The sequence below is a fragment of the Dama dama genome, chromosome 3 (genome assembly GCF_033118175.1).
Source record: "Dama dama isolate Ldn47 chromosome 3, ASM3311817v1, whole genome shotgun sequence".
In the NCBI taxonomy this organism is placed as follows: Eukaryota; Metazoa; Chordata; class Mammalia; order Artiodactyla; family Cervidae; genus Dama; species Dama dama.
In genome coordinates, this window is record NC_083683.1 from 42,835,351 (window position 1) to 42,858,203 (window position 22,853).

Sequence of the window (22,853 nt, forward strand, 5' to 3'; positions counted from 1 at the left end):
CAATTTCTCTTCCTCACTTATGATTTGCCTACCCCAGGTGCCAGTGCCTGACACCGGGTGCTCAGGGGAGAGCAATTGACTGCACAGGCAGGGAAGGAAGACAGCTGGGTTCCCATCAGAGTTTTCTCCTACTCACGGTGTGGTATTTGGCAACTCAGCCTTCCTACTGTTCCCCTCCTGTAATGGATCGTCTGTCTTCCTCTGCTTCCCAATACTCTTGCAGAAAGTGATGGACCTGAATGGGCTCAGACCAAGGAACAGCAAATAGGAACTCAGGTGTCAGTATTTGGTGAGGGATGAATGAGTCCAAACATCACTCCCCCCTTACAGAACCTCAGTGGCTGCCTGTTACCTACAGGAATGCAATGTGTGCCAGTCGGGGCACTTCACCAACTCGCCTTTCCATTTCCCACCCTACCCTAAGGAACCCTGGACTCCAGTTTTACAGAACCACTCCACAGAAACAGGCACTGCTTTTGTATGCCTCTGAGCACATACTTTCGCCTCAAAACACACCTCCTCATGAAGCCTTTCTTCATCCCCTTCATTATCCTCTGAGGTCCCACATGCTAGCACTTTGTCAAAACTCACTATATCGTGTCTGCAAGTTTTTCTTCTCTTTCGATGATAAGCAGCTTGAGAGAGGGGGTACTTAATTAATCAAGACTCGAGGAGACAAAGCTTTCTGTGGATAATGACATGGGGGCTGAGTCTTAATTAATGTGTACTTGTTAGCTTAGTGTGTGCAGGCAGACAGGACAAAATGGTGAAGACCGAACTCACTAAGAAATCCCAACCTTCAACGCTAAGAAATCTTGATTCTCACTTAACTCTGAATTGGATTGGATGTGACATGGGAAGTGAAGCTGGACAGATGGATCATAGACATCTACTCGTACATATCCTCAACAAATCCTCACTGAATGCCTACCATGTGCTAGGTGCTGTTCTAAGCACTAGGAAGCTGCATGAACAGACAGGAATGTGTACGCTCAAAGAGCTTACACTCTATTGCAAGATCATGAAAGTCCAAAGAAACCAATTAGGAACCCACTGTAATAACCCAGGCTAGACCATTGAGCCCAGAACTAGGGAGTTTCCTGGTGGGCCAATGGTTAGAGCTTGGCACTTTCACTGCAGTGGCCCATGTTCAATCCCTGCTTGGGAAACTAAGATCCCAAAAGCTGATCAGCGAGGCCAAAAAACAGTGAGCACTGAACTTAAGCTGTGTCAAAGAGGAAAAGAGGCAGAATTCTTTAGAATGCAGAATTAGTGGGACTTGTTAATAATCAGATATGGGAATTGAACAGGAGTCCTGTTGATCCCAGGTTTCTGCTTTCAGTGACCAGATAACCAGTGATGCCATTCACCAAATTAATAATACAAATGAAGAAATAATACATTGAGGGGAAAGGTTATCAGTGCAATTTTGCCTTGTTGAATTCCCAGTGTCTTCAAGATCTTTCAAAGGAGACAGGACTCCAATAGACAATTGGATAGATATTTAAGTCCAGAGCTCAGGAGAGTTTAGAGCAGAAGAGAGAAACTTAAGATCCTTGTAAGTAAAGATGATACAAGTGAAGAAAGATTACCCAGGCCTCCCTGAGTGTAGAGTGAGAGGTCAGAGGACCAAGGGCAGCACTCAGGAGACCATCAACACGGAAAAGAAGGATGGGGAGTGCTAAGCCACGAGAAGAAAGAAGAATCAGAGAGGTAGGAAGCAACTCAGGGGAGGTGAGTCAAGGAAAAAGGCCACAGCAGCAGTGCAACAGAGAAGCCAGGGAATGTCTCCCTGGAAACAGCTGGTTTGACAGCCAGGACATTTAAGGCATTTAAGGAGAGTGTTGCAGGTAGAAGTAATTGTACAATTGGACTTCACAGAGCCTGAAACAGATACCCTGCAATAGATATGCCATTCTTCTGACCCATGGGAACTGGGGACATGTCTCTAGTGTCACAGAAAAACAAGGACTCCTAAGTCAAGGTGTAAGAATAATCAAGAGTGGGAACCAAGATGTCTGGATCCCCCATCAAAGATCCTGCTGCCTGTGACCAATCAAGTTTAGGCACTCTCTAAGCCTGCACGACCCACTTGGTGGCCACCAACCACATGCCACTACTGAACACTTGATTTTTTTAAATTTCTTTTGCTTTTTGGCCTTGCAGCATGAGGGATCTTATTTCCCCAACCAGGGATAGAACCTGTGCCCCACGCAACAGAAGTTTGAGTCCTAACCACTGAACCACCAGTGAATTCTCCACTAAAACACACTTGAAATGTGACGAGTATCGACAGATTTGTCAACTGCAAATCGCATAACAAATTTCACATTTAACACCAAAATGAAACAAATTTAAAATAATGTTATATTGACTGCATGTTGAAGGGATATAATATTTTGAATAGACTGGGTTTAATAAAATGCATTATTAAAGTTAGTTTCACCTAGTTCTTTTTAAAATGTGGCTAATAGAAGGTTTTGGGCTTCCCAAGTGGCCCTAGTGGTAAAGAACCCACCATCCAATGCAGGAGACGTAAAAGATGCCAGTTCAATCCCTGGGTCCGGAAGATCCCCTGGAGGAGGGCATGGCAACCCACTCCAGTATTCTTGCTTGGAGAATCCCATGGACAGAGAAGCCTGGTGGGCTATGGCCCATAGGGTCGCAAAGAATCAGACACAACTGAAAGTGACCTAGCACGCATGCAGGCACTAGATTTTAAATTATGTATGTTACCCATATTAAAGTTCTACTGCACAGCATTAGTCTAAGCTCTGCCATTAAATAGGACTCCTACAACATGGACATCCCTAAATTCACCCAGCCTTCCAACAGCCCTCCTAGCAGAAAGAGAAACGCCTGGAATCCCAAGATTGCATTCTGTAGGTACTTGTATGTCTCATGCTCCCAATGCCAACACCCATGGCAAGAGATTCTAGTGTCCAGTACCCCACCTCCCAGTTTCTCTGTGCCTGTCCCTTCTTCTCCAGGTAACTGTTGATAATCACATAAGAGCAGAAATGTCCTATTGTAACTCTCAGAAAAGCAGATTTTTTCCCCCACCTAAGAGTTCCAAATTTCTGTCCCAACGCTAAATTTAAAAGCCATGTCTTCCCCCGTTTCCCCCATTTCTCAACTCCTTCTTTGCCTTTCTGAAACCTTGGAAATCTCTCAAACTGGTAGAAACATAGTGTGGTAGCAATTACCAGGATTTAGAGATCTCTAGGAGAAGGCAATGGCAACCCACTCCAGTACTCTTGCCTGGAAAATCCCATGGACGGAGGAGCCTGGTAGGCTGCAGTCCATGGGGTAGTGAAGAATTGGACATGACTGAGCGACTTCACTTTCACTTTTCACTTTCATGCATTGAAGAAGGAAATGGCAACCCACTCCAGTATTCTTGCCTGGAGAATCCCAGGGACGGGGGAGCCTGCCATCTATGGAGTTGCACAGAGTCGAACACAACTGAAGCAATTTAGCAGCAGCAGCAGACTTAGTTTGCTGTATTTCCTAATTATGTGACCTGGAGTGAAACACCTCATCTCTTTGAACTCTTATCTGCAAAATGGATCTGTGATGATTATATGAGATCAGCTGTGTAAAACACCTTGTACAGAGCCCTGCCCACAATAGTTACTTTGTAACTTGGGGTTTCTCACTTTGCATCTTACCCCTGAATATCTGGAGAACTAGGAAAAGAAACAGCAAACTCAGTTTCATGTATATGGACTAATAGAATCTTAAAACCAAAAAGGGGCTTAGAGATATATTTCCAGCTTCCCATTCAGTGCAGAAATCACCTGGACTCCATCCCTCATTGGTAGTCATCCAACCTCTGCTTAAACATCTCCAGGGGCCATTCACTGGTTCACTCAATAAACAAGAACAAGGCACTGCGGGAGCCACAAAGAAGGGCAGACACAGCTCTCACTGTTAAAGAGCCTACTTATATAATAGCAAAAAGGATAGAGAAATTACTATCACATAAAATAAACGTTGGTATGTGCCAGTCAAGGTGCATACAAAGCCAACAACCTTACAGGTTAATAGATGTGCAACAAAGTGTAGTTCTAATGTTGAAATCCCTCCTAAATCCCAGACCTCAGTGTTCCCATTCGTTTCATGGAAAATGAAGCAAGATCCTTCCACATTAGATCTTAGGTCATTTGCTTTTTTTTTATTATTTTGTTTTTGGCTGTGCTGGGCCTTCATTGCTACATGCGGGCTTTCTCTAGATGCAGCGAACTGGGCTTGCTCTCTAGTTGCACTGTGTGGGCTTCTCATTGCAAGGGGCTTCTCTTGCTGTGGAGAACGGGCTCTAGGCATGCAAGCTCAAATAATTGAGGCATATGGGCTTAGTTGCTCTGCTGCATGTGGGATCTTCCCAGATCAGGGATCCAAACCGTGTCCCCTGCATTGGCAGGTGCATTCTTAACCACTGGACCACCAGGGAAGTCCCATGGGTCATTCTTAAGGAGGACATTTTTTGTAAAAACCTTTAAAATTCCAGGAGGGTGTAAACATGGAAAAGGTTAGAACAGATAAATGGTAGCACAGGTGTAGGGAGAACTGCAAGATCCTCCGGCCTCTTCTGTCTCAGAATTTCTAGGAATCCCTAGATGTCTACCCTAGATGTACAGTCCCTTACCCTACTACCAGCAATTCCTGTCCCCCTGGGAAGCCCTGTACATCCCCACTCTCGGAGCTCATCCAAATGTCTTCCCGTGTGCTCTTTTTTTCTTTTTCGTCCCATCCCTCTTACATTTTTTCATCTTTCATCAGCATCTCTATGATTTTCTTTTGTCCATCTCTGCTTCAGTCTGTCCCTCTCATTATTTTGATTTGGCATATCTGGTATTCTCAAGGTCTTTCTGTCTCTCAGTCTCCCTCTCTTTTACTCTTTCATCATTCTCAATTTCTTGGTTGGTTTCCATTTTCTGTCTCTGGCCTCGCTTTCTCCCCAGCTGCCGCAAAGCCATAAACCCAGCCGGCCCTGCAGCAGGCAGCCGCCAATCACCGGGCTCCAGGAGTTGCGGGGAGGGGGCTGCAGAGAGAAGGGGGCTTGGAAAAGCTGGGGCGTTGTTGCTACAGCATGGGAGGGGAGAGGCAGAAAAGAGCAGAAAGATGCCACTCCCAGAAGGCGACCATGGCTTTCCTGCAGGGAGCAGACGCCTGACCCCTCTTTCTGTTGGGAATCAGGGTACCTGGGTCCTTCCCCTGTACTCCCCAAATTGTGATTTCTCATCTAAAACCACAGGTCACAGAGCACTTACTCCACCAGAGATTTGCCTCCTCCTTCATTTTTAGGCTGTCCCAAGATGATGGAGCTAAGGGACCCTGGGAGTCTCAGAATGTTTGGGACATACGCTACATGAACATTGGGACAATAAGTGGATGATCAAGACATGGTGCTGGGAAGGCGCTGAGAAGAGGCAGGCTCTTAATTGGCCAAGGGCGAACCAGAAGGTTGGGCAATCCAGGCTCCTTACCTGCTACCTGCATCCCCAAAGCAGGACTGACAGCCTGAAACCCTGGTCCCTAGTCAAGGCTGGGATTGGGCAGTTCAGGTGCTATATAAGGAGCAACTATCCAGCTCATCAATAGGAAACAACAGGGCCTGGGGAAGGGGAGGGGTACTAGAAAAGGAAAGCAGAAAAGGGGAGGGATTAGCGAGAGATTTTAGGAGAAGACAGAGGAGGAACATTCCGTTCTGTTCGGGCCCAGCGAGTGGCAATTCCCGGTGTGCCGGCGACCCCTGCTGGCTACGCACCTCGCTGCCGGGGAGAAGAGAAGGAGCAGCCGGCCTCTGTGGGTCCCAGCGTGGGTCAAATAAGACACTGTGTTTTGTGAGTGTATCACTGTACAGGGGTCGCGGTGCCTGTAGCACCACCTGCGATTATATGTGGGCACCCCTGGGTGATGGCAGTAATGTGACCGAGCACAAAAGTCACAAAGTTCAGGCTTTGAACTCCTGGCTCCCCCTCAGGGAGTCCAGACTGGAAAGGGGGAGGTCTCTGAGCCCCACAGACGCCTCACTAACGTCATGTCAGTGTATGAACCCACTCGTTGAGGCTCTGCGGGCAGAAAAGTAAAATTTACCTGTCCGAGTTTAGGGGGGAAAGTGTGGGCTTACCTACGTTAAAATCCTGATTCCCTGTACTAGCCATCTAACCTCATGCAAGTTATTTAACTTCTCTGAGTCCAATTTCCTCACCTGAAAGGCATGTTAATACCCATCTCACAGGGTAATTGTGAGTGTAGCCCAGTGCCTAGCAATGGAAAGCATTTAATAGATGCTAATTTTCTGCCTCCCTTTTTCTTTACCTCCCACCCCCAAGATGCGGCAGGGATTTCAAAAGGCAAATGAACTGAGGATATTGTTGACACTGATGATGGTGGTGGTTTATATTTACATCACTCACGCAAATCATTTTAAACATTTTTAATACGTGGCTTTTTTCCTTTTTATTAGCCAAGCACGTCATGATCATGTTTTATTGGGATAGAAATATCCTGATGATACGGCAGGTACGTAGAAGGACAGCCTTATGAAGTGATAACAAGGCATGACAAATCTTTCTTTATTGTGATACATTTTCATTACTCAGGTTAATCAGGAATTACCCATTAGAACAAGGGCTTAAGATAAGTACATGACAGTCATCTGTGCAGATCAGAATCTCCTGATTTTCCAATGGGTATCTAATTGTTATTGCTGTTGTGGGGGGGATGATTAATGCTTTGATTGAACTGGTCTTAAAACATTAGAATAACTCGAGATACGACAGGCAGTTAGAAACAGTATATTCTGAAATTTAAAAGAGGATGGATTTCAATTCTACTGAAAAAATGTCTATCCATTACAGCTGTCCAGTGACAGAGGGCAAACTGCTCATGAAGTAAAGAGCTCCTTTTGGGGAGAAGTACTGAAGCAAAAGCTGGCTGATGCCCTGGCAGGCTTACTGTGAAAGAAATCTGGGCTGCAGAGGGAGCCTGGATAAGAGGCCCTTTGAGGTGCCTCCACGAATACACTGCCGTGCATAATGAATACTTAGCTCTGTAGAAGTGTTGTCCCAAATGACATTACTGCCATACCCAAGGCCATTGTTTGTCGCCATGGGGTGGGATGGGGGGATAGTGATAATAACAACTATATGCTTTTCCTGTTCAAGACTGTTCTTCCCAAGGCAAGTCAAGATTCCAGATCGTTCCCTCTTTAACAATCCCCACATTCCTCTAATTCTTTTTTTTTTTTTCTATCTTCAAATATCTTAAAGAAATTTTTGCTTTTTTAAAAAAAAAAAAAAAGACTTTTTTCATCTTTTAGTTTTCTGCCTCCAAGAGGTGGGCAAGCAATAGGTGGGGGCAGAGGAGGAAACAAACATTTATTGAGATCCTATTTAGTGCCACTGTTATTTCTGCGTTTAAGAAAAGTGTGTATCTGCTCTCATGCAGGTTAAACGTGTGTATGTGTGAGTTAGTCGCTCAGTCGTGGCCAACTCTTTGCGACCCCATGGACTGTAGTCCACCAGGCTCCTCTGTCCATGGAATTCTCCAGGCAAGAATATTGGAAAGGGTTGCAATTCTCTCTCCAGGGGTTCTTCCCAACCCAGGAATCAAACCAGGGTCTCCTGCATTGCAGGTGCATTTCTTTACTATCTGAGCCACCTATAATCTTTTGTAAATGTGATGGGGCCACACTTTTTTTTTTTTTTTACTCCAGGCTTCTCTGTGGGATTTTGGTTATCTAGCTGCCTGTGGGAGTATCTGTATGCAACTCCTCCAAGGATTTCAATTCCTCCTATGTGTACACAGGAGTTATTCTTCTGGCTTCAGGATCTTTGTGCAGGACACCAGCTTTGTCCCTATCCTGGGCACAAGGGTGTTACCATATCAGGACTCCCGCCTCCTCACATTCCGTGTGTGCATGATTTCCTTTTCCATCTTTGTCACAGTGCACACACGTCCCTGTGCCCAAGCTCCGCCACATGAAGCCATGTGTGTCCCACAACCCCTCCTTCCACCTCTGTGAAGAGTCCTTGGCACCCTCCCTTCCTGGCCACCCCCACTCCCCACTTTCCATGCCAGGAGAGATCTAATTACACAGAAATTAGTACAGAGAAGGATCGTTTGCTTTTATGGCATCAGCGCCAGGGCAGTTGTAAATCTGGGGCTGCTGCTGCAACCGCCTCTGGGCACTGTGCAGGCTGTAGGGGGGGCTCTCACCTCTGTACCCCACTTTGCTCCATCTCTGCCCAGCTGCCCAGGGCTCTAACCCTGCCCAGGACCCCAGAGCCCTATCATATACCCCTCTCAAAAGGAGGAGGAGACCTGTGAAAGGGGAGGGGTCAGTTAGAAGATGACACATACTAGCTGCTCAGTAAATGTTCCCTGAATGAGAGAAGGGTTAATCCTAGCAATGCTAACCACCACTAGGTACCCAGCTCTGGTGGCCAAGGGATGACTATTCCTACTATTCCTACTAAGATTTCTCCCAAAATATTTAACACTCACTAGAGAGTCTTCCCCACCTTCTTATAAACTCAGATGAAGTTTATGGGTCATCTTGGCTTCCACTTTAGAGCTCTTGAACTCCTTCTCAGGTAGTATCGGATAATGAAAACAGCCCAGTTTACTATCTAAGTGATCTTAAGTTCCACACACATACACACATACACACTCACCTGAGCCTTGGTTTCCTCATCTGTGAAATGGCAGTCATAAACCTACCTTTCAGGTTGTTGTGAAACATCCATGAGAAAGCACTGAACCAACAGGAAAGTGGTCTACTAATTGCTATTATCACCACTGATTTCTTGTGAGCTAACGCTTCCATTTTCTCACCACCCTTAAACTAGCCTTTATCCCAACCAATGCTCACACAAGTGCCACCACACAATTTGGCTCAATAGGGTATGCAGGCAAGGTTGTGTCCAACCTAGAATGAATGTTTCTTTGTGTTATGAGTCTTGTCTGGACCCAGGGGTGAGGACAGGTGACTCCCACAATCCTTGGGTACCTGTAGACACTGTTTCACCTGTAACCAACTTTCTCCAAGCTCTTACCTTGACAATGATTATTTTGAGCTCCATTATTCTCATGGAAGTTATGAATTTGTTCCTTGGAGTACCTGTGAGTACTGGGTAGAAAGAATCAAGGACTTAAGGAATTAGGAGAGAGCAGGAGCAGGGGAATCAGGGTGGTGACAGAAGACTTTAACCCTAAAGAGGGAGTAGCAAAGACAGAAGCCAAAGGTCCAGGCTTCCAACTTCCTCCCAACACAGTCTCCAAACCTAGGGACTTGGGGCCTCCTCCCTCTGTTCTCTCCTACTCTGATGTCTCCAGCCCAGGGCACTCAGCCAGGAATTTTTCACTTTCTCTCTATATGGATAACCCTGGAAAGCTCTAAATGGTGTGTAGGCCAAGAAGTGAAGGCCAAAGGAAGGAAGGGGTATTCTGCCTTTCTCAACCCAGCTCTGTGCAGATCTCCAAGCACCATTTGGACAAGACCCCCAGTTTCCATCAGTCAGGGGCAGGGAGAGCAGGCTGGAGAAAGCTGAGGCACATCATTGTCTGCATTCGGCCTCTCACCCCATGATCTGCGTCCCAGGGAGGGTGAGGATTCGGCGTGAAGGGCAGAGTGGCGAGGGGATCTCTGGCCCCCGCCTCCCCCCACCCCCAACCCCAACTCAGGCTGCAGTCTCTCCTCGTTGTAGCAGAGCGAGAGCAAAGGGACGGGCAGTAAAGATGAGTGATGGCGCGGAGACAAGCAGAAATACACCATCATGAAAATGCTAATGACTCCTTGCTCTCTTTCTTTATGGTTGGAGTAATACAGACTTCAATCATAAAAACAATCTCCCAACATTTTAATGGGCTCCATCATGCCCGCACTTGTCGGTATATTTGAAGAATAAATCACCCTCCCCTCTCGGAATGAATTCGCTGTCAAACTCGGCTCCCTCGGAGAAAATGGATGGGGAGCGAGGATGGAGGTTTTTTTGGGGGGAGGTGGGGGAGTCCTCTCCCCCTCTAACTCCCTTCTAAACTAGGCTTTAGACTGTTGTGCGAGGCGCCTGGATCCTGAGAGGGAGGAAGGGGGCAATTGGGAATTTGGTGGAGCTGAGCCCGAAGGGAGGGTTTGAGGCAACAGGGGGCAGGGACTGAGGGACTCTACACGGAGAGAAGCCGCCCCTTGGATGGACATGGAAGCGAGAAAGGAGCAAAAACTGTCATAGCATTGGACGGAAGGGGCAAAATCTTGATACAGAACCGAGAGAAGGCAACGAAAATGCAAAAAAGCATACAAATTCGCCTTCTTTTTTGCGAATTTCTTTCCGACTGAGCCTCAGACAGAGGCGCTGAGGGGAAAGTTTGAGATATCGCTTTGGGGGAAGAACAGGGAGAGAGGCAGAAAAAAAGCCCCGGAGTTCTGGCTCTGAGCTTGCAGGTTTCAGTGCAGTAAGCCACAGGTCCACGTCGCAGAGAAGGCGCTGAGAAGTCCCCTATCATTCTCATTTCCATACAGGTGGCCGTCAGCCAATGAAAACTTAGGATGCGCTCACCGCCAGCAGCCAATCCCAGTGAAGGATGAGCCGAACTGCTAGGCCTAATTGCATCTTGATTGGTTGTGATGTTGCTAGGCAGAAATGAGGTCCCGGAGATCGCTGCGGGCAAGACCGGAGAGACAGGTGGATATGAAAATATCTGGAAACCTAGACTCTTGGATTGTCATTTTTCTTCCTGAGCTCCTTCATTCTTAAAGGATTAATGGGGTCAGGGGAACCACTCTTCCTTTTCTCCTCCGCAGTGGGACAGAGCCAAATAGTTACCGTTTCCCCAAAACGCCTTCAGAGAAATCTGGCTGCTTCGAAGGTCTTCTAATCCAAAAAAATCCTCAGGAGGTATTCCAGCCTCATACTCAGTCTTCCCACTTAGGAAGTCCTTTCTGAGGCCTACCTTCAAGTCTCCCGGCTGTAGTTTGTGAACCATTTTCTCTAACATGATCAGGAAACGAGAAATCCTGTCCACGTTCTTCTTTCACACCGCAAGACTCAAAGAGCAAGAGATTTCCCTACAGAATGGCCCCTCCACCACCACCCAAGGATGCCCTGCAGACCGCGCCAAGGTCGAGGCGGCCATATAGTGGCTATATAGTGGCATTCTCAAACCTGTGGTTTCTGCATCTTTATTTGCATCTCATTTGCATCAATGCCGTTCTCCCGCTACCCCCAAACTCAACCGCCTCTGCCCGGCCTCGGCCCCCCTCCCCTCCACCTTACATCTGCAGTTCCCTCTCCATGTGCCTGACTCGCCCCCTCCTCCTCACTCTACCCCCTCTCACCAGTCCGCTCGCCCCCACCCCGGTGCACCCCCGCCTGCAGCCTCCGCTGCTGGAGACCGGGCTCCGGAGCCTCCCGCGGCTCCTGAGTCACAGCCTCCCGGGAGGCAGGAGGGGGCAGTGGGGGGAGCGGCCGGGGCCGCCGCCGGGAACTGAGAACCCGCTGGTCTGAACTAGACCGTCCGCGAACAATATGCCACCATTTAAATCTGAACGCGCGCCAGCCGCCGATTGTGATGTTAATTCGGGGATGATTTAGGGGGGCGGGAAGGAGTTGGGACTGGCCGCCTCTCTGTCAAAGTGCTGTCCGGGGGCTTAATACTTGTAATTGAAGCTGATGAGGACTCTGTCTGTTTCCACTGATAAAAAAAAAAAAAAAAGCAGGGAGGGAAAAAGAGCAACTAAATTATGGGGCCGGGAGAAAAACATGATTAATCAAAGGTTTGAACTGTCGCCGTGTTCGAGGCCCAGTAAATCTCGCCCGGCCGGGGCCTATTGAGGCCGGAGGATAAATCTGAGCCGACCGGTGTTTGCCGCCCCTTTCTGTTTGCCTCTAGGTTTGCACGTCAATTAATTCGATAATTGGATTTGAAGAGCTATCAGGAGATTATCGAGGGGGAGCTAGGAGGAGTGGATGTGGAAGAAGGGGCCCGGGGATGGCAAGGAGGAGGCGAGAGAGACGGCGAGATCGGTGATGGAGGGACGCAGAGAGCGGGCCTGCCCAAAGAGCACCTCACCCAGCTCGCCACCAGGAGACCCCGGGAAAGGCAGCCCGGGTGTGCGTTCCCTCAGCCACGGTTCCCAGCCCCGCTCGCCGCGCACCGCTCCCTCCAAGAAACTTTCCCAAATTTTCTCAGTACTGCCCTTGTGCCAGCACTCGTTTCCCAGCTCTTTCCTCCATTTAAAGCTGTGGGTGCCCCTGCGTGAACTCGTTTGTCATTGTATGTTATGCTCGTTTGTAAACAAAGTTTAAGTGTTCCCTCCTCTGGTTCATCCCATCTGACCCAGAGATCTGCCTCCCAGGAGGCGGGTACCAGGACGTCCCTTTGAATCCTTTTTAAATGACAAAACAGGATTTTTGTCCTCACCAAAATTTCTCTCCCACACTCACAGTTAGAATTATAACCTACAACCAAAGTTAACTTCTGCTTAAGGAAGACATCTTTACAAACCCATAACACACACAGGAATACATGCAAAACTGACAGAAGCAGAATTTTTCAGAAATTAAGCCCTTCAATAACCTCAGGAGGATACCCAAAGGGGTGCATTCATCTCCTAGAAGAAAAGTGATTCTCTCTCTGTGTTGCTTTTTAGGCTTGGGTTTGGGTTTTGGGAGTGATCTTGATTTGATATTTGGGAGCACGAGAAGGTCAGAAGAGAAATGAAGTCTGCCATCCATTCTGTGTGTTTGTGTGTGTGAGAGCAAGAGAAAGGGAGAGGAGGGGTGGGGTGGCCGGGGGAGAGATTGATTTCTCTTTAGGAGATATTTGTCCCTGTTCTCTGTAGAATTTTATGCAGGGATGGAGAAGGTTGGGGGAAATGCATCCAGGAGAACCATGCAAATGATTCTGGAAAACAACAACAAGAGGAAATTGGAGGCAGGGAAGGAAGTGAGGGCAGGGACATAAAAACCATCCTGCCAGGTTGCCTGGGAGTAAAGAAGCTCTAGGAAAGGACACTAGTAGGCACCCCAGTCAGAGGCTGCCCTGGTGAGAACAACACACAGCTACTCTTGATTCACGGACGAGAGAGGCTAAGCAGGGGCAGCTGAGTCAAATAACAACATGAGGGGTACAGCAAGCCAATTTTTATTTAAGCATACCAATTTAAAACAGTGATGCCAGCTAACCAAGCACACTTGTTCAGATAACTATCCTTTGTCTGCATACAAGGGAGGAAAAATTCCAGCTATGAAGGGACAAAATGGAGGATTTGAGCAGCTTCAGTTTCTATGTGGAGGCTCCTCAGAGAAATTGACCTTTCAAATCCACTCATGCCTACTCTTTCATGATACCTGGTCTCAATCTCTTGCCTGTGTTGATCAATCTCCACACACAGAAATGAATCAGACCTACCACCTTCCTTTTGATTAGTGCCTGGTTTTGGCTGTGTCCTCTGAATGGATTCATGATAACAAGCATCCTGAATACTGGGAAATATTTTTACTTAACTAGGAGTTGAGGGATGGAGTCACAGGAAGAAATTGGGCTCAAGGGTCCTTCTGCAGTTCTATAAGCTGCAGCCATGAACCAAGACATTCAAGAAGTCATCAAGGTCTTCATATATAATGTCTCAGAAAAGGATGCTCCAGTTATGAATAACACAACATCACAAGCTGCCTCTTACACTACGAGGAGATGAAAGATGAGATTTAGGGGATCACAACCAGATTTAGGCAATTGATACTGGTGGAGAAGCAGAGGACTTGAATTCAAAAGAATAAGCTTTAAGACTGGTGATCAGAAGGGGACGAAGACCAGAGAGCTGAGATGATTTCTGCAGGTCACACAGCAAGCATACAGCAGGGCGGGCTGAAGAACTCAGCTCTCCACTCTCCCAATTCATCGCCTGGACAGCACAGACTTCCTAGATTCAAGTTCTGTCTTTTCTTGCTTCCTAGCTGTGCCTGAGTTTCCTCTTCTGTAAAGTGGGATAATAATCATATCTACTTCATAGGGTTGTTGTTAGGATTTAAATAATTCATGTAAAGAAATCAGCAAAATATCTGGCACATAATCAATATTCAATAATTACTGTTTTTTATGATGAAAAATGGACACAGATCTCATAATTCACAACCTGAATGACACAAATTGGCAAAAGGTATTCACCAATGCCTGTAAAATGCTTTGTGTTTTAATCACTAGGCCTTAAGGAAAGGAGTGAACACTGCCTTGAAAAGACATTAGGCTCTCTGTTTTGATGCCTCTAGAGAGCACTTCTCCCCTCAAACGAGTCTCACACCTTTAAGTCTGTGAGAACTGGTTTCATATAGGAGGGATACACCTGGAACAGCTTGCAGGGTTGTTATCCAGTAATTTCATTCATTCATTCATTCATTCATTGAATGCCTAGTCAAAAAGCAGCATAGTTCATCAATTCATCAAACCTCTACTGAGGAACCATTATGTGTTCAACACTTTTATAGGCAGTTATTAAACCATGAGTCCATTACTAGCTCCACTAGTGAAGAGGAAATATATATATATATATATATTTCATTTTTGTATCCCCAGCACCTGAACCCCAGTTTAGGCACATGGTAACTCAATAAATGTATATTAAGTGAATATATAAACACTATGGGAAATGGAAGAGAAATAGAAATATAGTTCCTTCCCTTAATAAGCTTAAACCCTTGTTGAGGAGACAAGACTTGCACACATAAAAGGATAAGTGAACAGGACTTTCCTGGCAATCCAGTGGTTAAGGCGTGAGCTCCCACTGCAGGGGGCAGGGGTTCAATCCCTGGTTGAGGAACTAAGATCCCACAGGCCACTCTGTCAAATAAATAAATTCTAAAAAATTAAAATAATTTTTAAAGGATAAGAGAACAAGACTAAACATATTAAGACCATGAATAAATTCCAGGTGATATAGACTAGGGGCTTTCCAGGCAGCACTAGTGGTAGAGAACTCACCTGCCAATGCAGGAGATATAAGAGATGCTGGTTTGATCCCTGGGTGGGGAAGATTCCCTGGAGGAGGGCATGGCAACCCACTCCAGTATTCTTGCCTGGAAAATTCCCCTGGACAGAGAAGCCTGGTGGGCTATGGTCCATAGGGTCCAAAGAGTCAGACACAACTGAAGCGACTTAGCCCAGCACAGATACAGACTAGGGAGCTCAGAGGAAGTGGGGAGGGTAATACATACCATGGAAGGAGTGAGCCTGAAATAAAGAGTAGAATTTAGAACAGCTGAGACAGAGAGAAAGGGCATTCTAGCTGCAGGAGTAGAGAGAGTGACAGCATGTGGTAAGAATTTATGCATGTTACACAACAACACAAGATCAACTTAACGAGAGGGCCAGTCCATGTCTGAAAGATGGAAACCATCTGTGTTTTCAACCATGTTTCTCTGACCATTTTCCTGGTCTCCAAGAAATTATGTTCGGATTTTCTATTCTTTTTCTTTTCACACCTTCTTCCCCTGTCTTAACATGAAAACCGAGAATCGAAACAGTAACCAGCTGCTACTGTCAGCAAAACAAACAGATTGTAAAAGCAATTACGCTATTACCATTTCTCATTCATCTACACACAAGACAACTGACTCTCCCTCTTTCCCCCACATGGCCCCAGCCTGAGCTGGGATTACTGCTGCCTAGATTGTTACTGTTTCCTTTATAAACTCCTTTTTCTTGGACCCACTCCTCCCAGAAAAAAAAATTTACCTAGAACAAACTTCATATTTTCCCCAGCCTCCATGATTAGTTTGAGGGAAAGTGGTGATGAGTGAGAAGAAAACTGTAAACTGGGGAGGGGGGGAGGGGGCATTAAATAACAGGTGCTCTGCATATATTATTGTTATTTAATTCTCACAATAACCCTATGAGGTAGATATTACTATTGCCATTTTACAAGAAAGGAAACAGGCTCAGAGAGTTTGCCCGGGTTCAAAGAAGAGTAAATAAACATGAGAATACGGGTTTGAACCCAGTCTGTATGATTTCAGAGTCTATGCCCTTAGACCAGGTAAGAGGGACCTCTACCCTGGGCAAGTTTTAGAGGGTCTCTTCCTCTTGCAGGGGGAGGATAACTTTAGGCCAAGGGGGTGTGCCTACCCAGAGCTCAGGCCTGCCCACTCCTGGAACATGCTCCAGTAGCCAGACTGTCCTGCCAATTTGCCCCAAGCTGACTTCCAGGACCTCTTCCTAGGGTTTGGTTTCCTGAAAACACAGAAGGAGCTGCTGGGGAGCACAGCACCAGCCTTGTTGGTGTGGAGTTTAGAGGTGAGGCTGCCCCCAGCACGCACTTTGGTGTGAGGCCCCTTAGGTAGTGGGATAGAGCAAGGAACAGAGAGAGAACCTGAGGTCAGACTGAGGCTGGAAGAGTCCCAGGATTCTAAATATAAATCTTCCAGCTGATATTGATATATTTGTCAAGATAAGAGGGTAGAACATGTTTTATTTAACAGTTTGTTAGCTTTGATTTATAACTTGTACATATTTAGACATTTGGTATGTAGGCTATATTTTTTATCTTGCCCTGGGCCTCACAAGTATTAGGGGTTGGCCTGCTCATCTCACTCTAACCCTCTGACTCTTTTCCAATCAGGGAATGGCACCACAGTGACCCAGGCCAGGGAACTGGGCACTGTCTTCACCTCTCTCACCCGCTTCATCCCCCATAACAATCAATCACTGAGGCCCATTGGTTCTTCTTCCTAAACCTCTTGAGTTCTGCCTACTTTTCTCCATCCCGGCTATCACCTCAGAGTTCAGGCCACTAACATCTCCCACCTGGATCCTAACGACAGCCCCCTAGAGCACTCCCTGTCCCCAGTCCTACCCCCTCTCATCCATTCTGCACACTAGACCTACAGCGATTTTTCTAAAATGCAAATCTGAGCTCATGCTCTGGTTTAAATGGCTTCTGGCTGCTTTCTGGATAAAACCCAAATGGCTTGAGTTTGATGTTCAAGATCCTTCAGGATCTAGACACTAACAACCAGTCTCTGCACCCTGTTGCACTCACAACTATTCATTCTGACCACACTGAGTTACTTGCCCTTTGTGGAAGAGACCACTTATCCCTCTCTTCAAGCTTTGTCCTTACTGCTCCTTCTCTGTGGAACATCCTTCTACTTCCTCTCTTTCCAGGTTCTTTGAGTTTCTTGTAAATGTCACCTCATCTTGGGAGCCTCCCTTGACTACTAGTTCTCAGGACTGAAATATATGTCCTCCCTATGCGTTCCCACAGCATCCAGTGCTTATCCGTCTTAGAACGCTGTCAAATTGTGTTGAAATTATTTGCCTTTTGCTTCCGTATATTCCCTGATAGGCTAAAGCTTTTTAAGGGCAAGGACTCTATCTGATTCACCATTCAATCATTCACAAAATTTCTATTGAGAGCCTGTTAAGTGCCAGGCACTTTTCTAAACGCTGAGGATACAGTGGTGACAAGGTCTCTCAACTAGTGGAGCTTATCTTCTAGTGAGGAAAAAAGCAATAAAAATAAAACTATGATAAGTGCTAAAAAGAAAAATGAAGGAGGATAATGAGATAAAGAAGGGAAGATGGAGGAGTTTCCTGGTGGTCCAGTGGTTAAGACTCTGCGCTTTCAACCACCTCTGGTTCTGGAATTCAGATCTCACAAGCAGCATGGCCAGAAAGTTAAAAGGGGCTGGGGAGTGGCGGCTATTTGAACTGGGTGGTCAGAAAAGCCCTCTCTAAGGAGGTGCTATTTGAGATGAGACCTAGATGAAATGAGAGAGTGAGCATAACCTAGGAGAATGATCCAGGCGGAGGAAACAGCAAAGGTGGTTCCCGAGGGGAGACAAGTAAGTGTGGTGTGACTGAGGGTCAATAAGAGCCTAGTGTAGCTGAACTCTGAAATTTTTTTCTATGAGAACTGGAAAACCATTGGGAAGCTTTAAGTTGCATGATCTGATCTACATTTCAATAGATCACTTTAGCTGCTTATTAGGTGGTGAGTAGACCATGGCAAGACCAGACTGGAAAAGGCAGAACAGCTAGGAGGCCATAGTAGTGGTCCACCAGGAGATGTCACTGGCTTGGACCCAGAAAGATCTTGGAAGTGGTGACTGGTGAGCAAGTGTGGAATATATTCGTATTCTCAGAGTCTAGCGTGACGTCTGGCTAGACATTCAATAAATATTTGATGAATGAATTAAGAATTAATTAATCCAAATAAATGAGGACTCTGAGCTGGAACTGAAACCATCCATCCTTTAAGCCTCTACTAAAATCCCAACCCTGCTAAAAACTGGAAGTAGATAGCTGATACTGACAAAGAATCAGGACTAGGCTATATATATTTGTTAATTCCTAAAAATCCACAGGGAAATGACAAATAACCCAATAGGAAAATGGGCAGAAGACATATATGAATAGGCATTTCACATAAGGAGAAGCATGAGTGGCCAATAAATATATGAAAAGATGCTCAACTTCCCTAATAATAAGGCAAATATAATTAAGTATAAATTCAAATCACCATTTTATATCCAATAGATTGACTAAATACCAAAATTGGTAAGGATAGGGTAGCAAGCAAAACTCTTATATACTTTAGTAGGCATAAATGTTGGAAAACAGTTTGACATTATCCAGAGAGGTTGAAAAATTCATATGCTTCAACCCAGCAATTCATATATATGTACCCTGAAGAAACTCTTACCCATGTATACTAGGAGAACTGTTCTGAGCAGCATTGTTTGTAGTGGCAAACAGCTGAAAACAATCCTATATACTCTTCAACAGGGAAATTAATTGACAAATTGGTGGGCTATGATACAGCAATGAAAGTAAAACTATAGCTACCTACATCAGCTTCAATGAATCTTAGAAACATAATGTTGAATGAAAAGAGTAAGTAAAGAAGGATACAAGTAATATTATATCACTTTTAGAACAGTAGGGGGAAAAGACCAAAATAAGCAATATGGTAAAAATATGAGGAAAAATCTTGAAATGATAAACATAAAATTCAAGGATTACTTTACTATAGGAGAGATGCATGTGTGGCGGGGGGGATGGCTCAGTGGTATTAGTATTTTTTTTTTCTTTTCCTAAACTGGGGGTCATCTAATGGATGTCTATTTTATTATTATGCTTTATAATTTATATTAAAGTCACCTCTGAGGAGGCAAGGATTTTTGTCTTATTTTATTCACATCTGTGTTTCTAGCACCTAGAACAGCACCTGGCACATAGTAGGATCTCCAGAAATATCTATTGCATAAATTATATTCATTAATTGCATTCCTTTATGTAATTCAAATACTTTAAATTTTCTTAAAAGAAGAAAAAAAACTACTTTTTAATCATAGTGCCCCCTTGATCATTCTAAATGGAAATCATACTGCTTCCTCAACTCCTATAACCCATATAACCCATTAAACCTTGCTGAAAGTTATAGTTATATATGTACATGTTTTTCCTAGTGATTATTAACTTATGAAGACAAGGGACTGTGCTTTCTCCTTTTTTATTCCTAATCACAATATATGGTACAGCACCTTACATACAGTAGATGCTCAGTTAATACTGGTCGAATACTTAAAGTCACAGGAGGTGAGGGCAAAACAGGCAGAACAGATCTATGCTATTTACATTTAAAGCCGAAAAAGAATTCAATAGTCAGCAAGTGTTTTCCTACAATGTGCAGTTAAGAAAACTGAAGTCCAGAGAGGTGAACTGATTTTTTTCAAAGTCACATAGTTAAGAACGGTCCCAAATTTAGGGCTTCCCTGGTGGCTCAGTGGTGAAGAGTCCACCTGCCAATTCAGGAGACATGGGAGTAATCTCTGATCCAGGAAGATGCCACATGCGTTGGAGCAACTAAGCCTGTGGGCCACAGTTATTAAGCCTGTGCTCTAGATCCGCGGAACCGCAACTCCTGAGTCCACATGCTGAAACTACTGCGCCCACGTTTACTATAGCCTGTGCTCTTCGACAAGAGAAGACACTGCGACGAGAGAATAGCCCCCGCTCTCTGCAACGAGAGAAAACTGCACAGCAGTGAAGACTCAGCACAGCCAAAAATCAATCAATTATGTTATTTTTTAAAAGATATTCCCACATCTACATTCAGATCTCTAACTTTCAGTCTTAAGCTCTTTACAATGTATCAGAATGACCTTTTTCTTTTTTTGATTGGAGTATAATTGCTTTACAATATGTTAGTTTGTGCTGTTCAAGACAGTGAATCAGCTATACGTACATATATATCCCCTCTCTCTTGGACCTCCCTCCCACCTTGCCCCTTCCCACCCCTATGTCATCACAGAGCACTAAGCCGAGTTCCCTGTGCTATATAGCAGGCTCCCACTAGCTATTTCTTTACACAGGGTGGTATATGTATGTCAATGATCACAATGACTTTCATTTTCTGTTTTGTCTCTGTATGTTCTTTGGCTTGGGAGACAATAAATGGCAGGGACCAAATCTGTTCACATAAATACTTAACACAGTTTTTAGATAAATCTGTAGAGCATGTATAAGTTCACCTTATAAATTCAAAAGAACTTAGGTTCTTCCCAGCAAAAACTTGTCTGGCCTTCTCTCACCAACGCTTCCACTGATCCCTGTCTTGGAATCCTGGATAACCATGACACTTTTTCTTCTTCCATCTACTGTTTGTTTTTTTTTTTTTCTCCAAGAGTAGGGAGGTTTACTGATGGCCCACAATCCTGTTATTCTGGGGAACTGATTTAGCAAGAGAAAATAGAAAAGTCCATCAGTCAGTGCCTACCAGTCCCAAAAGCTTGAAATTAACAATCTCAAATAAATAGAGGAACATAGCACCCAAGAATAGTCCTTATGGCAGTGTAAAGTTACCACCAGCTTTAGAAAACAGACTGCTTATCAGAAAGAGAATCAGGAGAGTTAATATCAGATGGAACCTTACCGATCACCTACTTCTCCCCCTGATTTTTCCAAATGGGGACACTGAAACTTTGACAGATGAAGTAACTTGCATAGCTACTCAGCTAGTTAGTAGCAGGGCCGGGACCAGATTCCTAGTCTCCTGCCTCCAAGACAGCTGTTCTTCCCATGCCACACGCTGGCAACATGTGCCTCTAACAAAATGCATCATAAAGTAGCCTCCTCTTTTTTTTTTTTTTTTCTAGTAGCCTCCTCTTAAACCACCAGAAATGAAAACCAAATTATTCAAATCCATCCTCTTTGGCTATTTTTTTTTTTTCATTTCTCTGTGTCCTAGTCTCTTTTTACCACTCTTCTGTTTCCCTCTGTGAATCCTTCTCTCTGTTTGGGTTTCAAATTGAACTGTAGCATGCCTGCATGACTCTCTTGATTTTTCTTCTCTGAGCTATTGTTTCCAGTCCAAAGGCAAATATGCATAAACCAGTCAAGACTCTTTCTTGGTGACCTTTGTGGAAAAAGAACTCTCAGAATTTCTATATGAAAGGTGCTGGACCTACCTCCTAGCCTCTCCAGTCAATTAAAATGAGTCTCTGGCCCCCCTGAGGGTTGTTAACCAATCCTAAGAAAGAAAAGATCAATCTCATTTCACCATCACCACTGTGCAGGGAGGTGGCTAACCAGTCAGAATCTGCCACTAACAGTCCTTAGAAAAACTGGCCAATCAGGCCAACCTTGTTACATGGTCTGGTAGGAAAAGAAAAGGATTGATTGGAAAGGATAGTTCTGGCTCCACACCCTTTCCTTTCTGGACCCTAGTTTTCCCTCAGTAAAGTGAAGAAAGAACTCTTTCCCAAGCCCTTGGTTAAGAAAATCCCTAGACCCTTAGCTAATGTTCTCTTGGATTATATTTTGCTGTCTTCAAATTCACCCCTCTGCACATACCTCCAACCACTTTTTGTAGTCTCATGCCTCCAGGTTTAATGTCTGGTTGCAAATCTGGTAGCCCTGGGAATTCTCAGCCCTCCCCACAGATCCCCACCCACTAACCTGTCAAGTAACTCCTTTGTGTGATTTATGTAGGTAAAAAAGTTCAGAAAGCCATAGTTGAGTTTCTTTCAGGGGCTATCATTGCAAGAAGCTGGCAATAAAGTCTCTAGGAAGCAGAGCAGAACTGAGCTGCTATGCTCCCAACTATAACACTATTACTAACACACACACACACACACACACACACACACACACACACACACACACACAAATGTTATTATATTACTAGCATTTATTGAGCTGTTACTAAGTTCCAAGCTCCTTGCTAAAAGCTTCAGGTATCTCTGCACAGTCATGTTGGCTCTTTGCAACCCCATGAACTGTAGCCCTCCAGGTTGTTCTGTCCCTGGGATTTTCCCAGCAAGAATACTGGAGGGGGTTACCATTTCCTCCTCCAGATGTCCTGACCCAGGCATGGAAACTGCGTCTCCTGCATTGGCAGGCAGATTCTTTACCACTGCACCACCTGGGAAGCCCAAAAGCTTCATGTATATTATCCCAATATTTGTTGCTGAGCAAGCATTATTATCGGGCTTCTCAGGTGGCGCAATGGTAAAGAATCCACCTACCAAGCAGGACACTTCGGTTCGATTCCTGGGTCGGGAAGAACCCCTGGAGAAGGAAATGGCAACCCACTCCAGTATTCTTGCCTGGAGATATCCCACAGAGTAGCCTGGCCGTCTACAGTCAAAAGGGTCAGATGAGACTTAGTACCTAAACGACTATGAAGAATTATCATTCCCAAATTACATAAAAGAAGATCGTTATAGAGGGGTTAAACAGCTTGCCCAAGATCACACAGCAATTTGGGAAGCCCGGTGTATGAACTCAGAGCCTACCGCTGAACGGAGGTAAGGGAGAAATAAACATATCAGACACAGGCTCCTTCT